The following is a 5,034-nucleotide window of genomic DNA, read 5'->3' as shown; positions in this document are numbered from 1 at the left end:
AGAGAGTGTGGGAATTGGGTTTCAGTTTTATTCCTTCTTTTTCCTAGTTCACCTTTTCACTGCAGATGTTTCTTTTCTGTAGTATCAGCTTTGTGTAGAAATCTCTGATTTGACATATCACCTTGCTCTGTACTAGGCTTTGGATGAAGTTCCTGGCATTTACAAGTCCTGTGAAAGTTGAAGTTCTAGATTTGGTGAGGCCTCCCAAGATAGGTAGATGACCAAGGGCAGTACCATTTTTAGCACTCAATACCTTTTTTGGATCCCTGGCTCCCCATATTTTTGGCTTCTAAAGTTTTCCTTCACTTTCTTGCTGGCTCAATGGTGCATTTAAAGAAGCTTTAAAAAATACTTTATCAAGCATTTATAAGTACTGCACACAAAGACAGCTTTTAAGAATCTACTCCACATCTTGCCAGACCAATGCATTCCATGCTTAATAACTTATACATGACAGCCAACAGGACTATTTTTTCCTCCATTCCTGTAACTCAAAAAACGGCATGACCTGGGACAACTCTGTAAACCTCTGTTTTCTGAGTTTCCTTACTGGGAATTCTTTACTGGATCCCTTAAAAGAAAATCGTTTCAAACTTCTATATCCTCCTTCTGGAAAGAGAGTTAGCCTTTTTTTCTAAAATCCTGAAACTTAGGTAAACGTTAGTGACATTAAGACTTCAACTGAAAGTCAGAGTCTAAAAATAACTTTATGCATTTTTTTTCTTTTGCTATATACTCTATATCCATCTTTTTCTTCTATAAAGTACCTCTACCAAGAGTGAATCTTTGAATTGACTTCCTGTGGGGTTTTTTTGTTTGTTTGTTTGCTTTTGCTCTCTTGCAACAAGTTAAAACTAAATGAAAATTAATTTTAGGTTGTAATAAGAAATAAAAGTATTTATTTCAGCGAAAAGAACTGCAGCCTGGTACTCACAGATGCAGGTAGCAACCTAAATTGTGCGCCACTAAGACAAAGGCAAAGTCACCTTGTAGAGAGAATTTTCCTGCCTATAGTTCCCATTGTAACTCCTTTCATGTAAATGAGGTTCCCAATTGTACCATTCTGATGGATCTAAATCATGCAGTTTTGATTGGTCGTCTACGGATACAAATGAGGATACTATTTGTGTAGTTCTGATTGGACAGAACAAGTATAAGTCCATTGGTTGAAAGATAAGCCAGGACTTCCCTGCAGTGGCTGACTCAGATGGTGTAAACAAGCAGTGCGGGAAATTCAGTCTGAGGTTCTTCCTGGTATACAGAGTCCTGAGGCACCCCTGTCAGCAAATAGCCTGTAGACTCTTATTATTCATAAAACACTGACCACCAGGGGGCAGCTCCTGCGTTGATCTTCTGCCCCCTAGTGGTCAGTATGCATCATAGCAACCAGTCAACTGGTCATTCGGTTGTATCAGTTGTTTAGGCTTTTATATAGAGAGAGATAGGAAAGGAGCAAAAGGGAGGCCAGCCATTATAAACATGGCCATTTGGGCAGCTTCACAAGGAAGCTCAATTTCACACTCCCTATTGAGCCACCAGCCCATTCCCCACAGATCACTGCGGGGAGGGGTCCAACAAAAGGGAGATTGATGTATGCACAGTAAAGTGGGGATGACATAGGGAAGATGCCTGTCAGTCAAACCTGGGAACAGAGATCATTGGCCAGAGAGGGCAGGGCCAATGCAAGTTCATAAAAATTTGGTAATACATAATCCTGTAGACAGGACGGAGGGAAATAGGACCTTGGAAACTCAGGGGTGTAATTCCACAGAAATAAAGCTTTCTACATCTCATCCTCCTGTCAAATCTCAGAAAGTTCCTTTTCTCAGGTTATCGCAAGAAACCCACTCCCACCAGCAACTGTTGGGGATGAGGAGCATTCCCCACCAATAATAAGCCGACCATGGGGAGTCCACCTCAGTAAACAAATTCCTTCTCAGGGTTTATGTCAAAGAAATTTTCCTTCTTTGGGGTCCACAGAACTCATAACTGAATAGTCTAAAAAGTTTTAATTAACAAATCTTTTAATTAAAAAAATTAAATGAATTCTCTTTGTTTTCAACTTTCAGCTTAGAGGTGCTATAAACAGATTAAACCATTTTACTTTCTACTGGTACTAAGGTATTCCTGAACTGCAAGGATATATGAGTACCTTCCAAATAAACTTTCCTTGTTTTAAATTTTTGTGCAAATTAGAAGACAGAAACTAGCTTTAAAAGTTTAAATTGAAATGTTAAGACCAGGCATATGAGTTTATGAAATTTCTCTGTTGATATGCATTTTTAGGGATTATTCCCAAGGCATTTCCCTCCCCCCCAACATTCGTTAGTATGTTAATTAGAAGTAATGTATGCACAGTACTCCTTATGAAGGAACTGAAGACTACATGGATTGGGGGGGGGGGAGAGAAAGAAGAGACTTTTGTAACTCATTATAATTCTTTGTTGATTATGTAAGGTTCAAATGACATTTTGGTAATTTAGCTGAAGGGTAATAAAAATTAAGCACTAGAGTGTTAGAAGATGTAGCTTTTTCATAAAATGTATTTTAGCAAATCACCTTTCTATGCTTCAAACATTCTGTAAAATAAGGATAACATTTGAGTCAAAATGAACGGGGTTCACATTCCAGTTGAGACACTTCCCAGTGGTTTTAACTTAGCCACGCTCCTTATAATCATTTGTGGGGTAATTACACCCATAGTTTAGGATTGCTGTGAGGATTAAGTAGTGTCTGCAAAACACATCAATAAAGAGTAAAACACAGAGAGTACTTTTGAAATCTATACATTAGATTTCTCTATATTAATCTAATTTAATGATTGTTATGACTTCTTTCAGTGCCGCTCCACTTATTATATTCCATTTATTTTATCATTACTAAGTATGACTTTTGTTTTCTTTTCAGCTTTCTCTACCATGAAAAGGGTGTAAAATTTATCAGTGCAAAGGGTCTCTCAAGCAATGAGTCATTTTGATGTTAAAAAGAGATATTGCCAAGTTTAGAAAAACCCACCTATATATCAGTATGAATTTCCCAAGGGGTGTATGTGTGTATGTAACATTTATTTGCTCTTCAGCCCTGCCCCTGCCTCCACCTTCAATCTCTCATCTTCACAGACAGCTGGTCAACCCAATCACTCTGATCCACTGCCAGAGGAAAAAAAAAAAAAGAGTCAGGGCCGGGCCATCTGGTCGACCCCCGCTCTCTCTGGATGGTGGTGTGTGTGTCTATGTGTTGGCTGTGGTGAGAATAGCACCAGGGGTTAAGTTGGTGGAGTCAGACCAGACCTTGGTTCAGCAACCTGAGTTCTGACTAGGAAAGAATTCAGAGCCAAGACTCAAGCTATAAGAGAAAGTTTTTTTAGAAAGTCACAGAGGTAGAAGTGAGTGGTAGAGGAAATGGTCTCAAGAAACGTGTCACAGAGGGAAAAGAAGGGCCCTTGAGCTTAGGAGAGCCAAGGGTAAGGGTAACTCACCTAGGGGGGAGTGGAGAGAGAGGGAGAGCACTCAGTTCCTGGTCCTCTGTCCTTAGGATTATTAAGGGTGGGGATTTTAAGGGAGGTCCCAGGTGAGAATCTCAATAGAATATTCACCAGCTTCCCAGGTGTGCCCTTTAAGGTTATGGTCTCCACTGATTGCTTGGCACTAGGGCAGGGGCTCATTAGTCAATGCAGCTGGTCCTCAGGTCAGCTTGTGTGGTTCTGCTGCTTTTCTGGACCTGAAACACCACTGAGACCCAGAGGGATTTGATGCAGGTCAGACCTTCCTGGCCTGGGGCTTAATGCTTAAGGGCTATTCTCAGGCCTCCTTGTTCGTTCAATCCCCTCTCCACCCCCACCCCCGAGGATGTCTAACCCAATGGGTCCTTGTTTCCTCAGTTTTGCTGTTCGGTATGCATCTGGCTTTCTGTCCTGGTTATGTTCTCTACCTGGCCCATTGTCCTTGCTCTCTCTGCTCACATGCGTCTGACTGCCTACCACATATGTGTTTGCAATTATATGTGATTCAAAGGGGGAAAAGGATCAATGTTAAAGCTACTTACACATTTGGCACTGAATAATTGAACTAAAAACAAGGCAGGTTTTTTTTTTTATAAAGGAAAGGCCCTGTGCCCCTTTGAGAAGGAACCACTGGTCTTAAACTGTGTGCTATTTGGCTGCATTAAAATGACAAGGGCCCAGCCCTAGCCGCTTTGGCTGAGTGGAGATGTTTCTCTGTTTCTCCTCCCTCCTTCCACTCTCCACTCGCTTTAAAAATCAGTGGAAAGATGTCTTCAGGTGAGGGTTAACAAAAACAAAAACTGACAAGGGTCCAGACACTTTACAGCTAATGTTAGCAGTTAGAGCAGACACACATTAGCTTATTTTTTCCCTGATGCTCTCACTCTCCATCCCCAAGCCCTCAGGTACGCTCATTTCTAGATTCCCTAGAGTCAGGAGGTGGGAGTGGTGAGTTTCAGTAGGGAATGTAGCTCTTGACATAATATTGATCTGAAAGAAAAAGAAAGGGAAGAAAGAAAGAAGACCGGAAAAGCAAAATGGGGGGTGGGGGAGGAAGGGGGAGAGGCAGAAGAGAAGGAAAGAGGAAAGAGGGGCAAAGAAAATAAGAACACGAAGGAAGGAGGGAGAGAAAATAAAGGAAAATGAGGAAGCAAGTAAACTTGGATTGAAGGGAGGAAAAGGAGCAAGAAAGAGCAAAACAAGAATGTGAGAAAAAGAAGATCCTTTAGACATAGAACCTTCATCAGCACTTAACAGAATATCAGAGGCGATGTATTGTTTTCTTGATTGCCCCAAGCTAAGCAATTCCAAGAATGTTTGACAAAGCTCTTTTGGGAAGGGTGAGGTGGGGCACCGGCCGGGGGTGGGGCGCGCGGGTACACACACACACACACACACACACACACACACACACACGGCCTCCACGCATGATGTGACAGATTTGGGGAGACCTAGCGGAAACCTTCAGGTCACCCAGGGAACTGCTCCTCTCGCTGGTCCTGCAGCGGCGAGGCGCGGGGGGGTGAGAGCGC

Source organism: Myotis davidii, unplaced genomic scaffold, assembly GCF_000327345.1.
Source record: "Myotis davidii unplaced genomic scaffold, ASM32734v1 scaffold153, whole genome shotgun sequence".
Classification (NCBI taxonomy): Eukaryota; Metazoa; Chordata; class Mammalia; order Chiroptera; family Vespertilionidae; genus Myotis; species Myotis davidii.
This window is presented reverse-complemented; position numbering follows the sequence as displayed.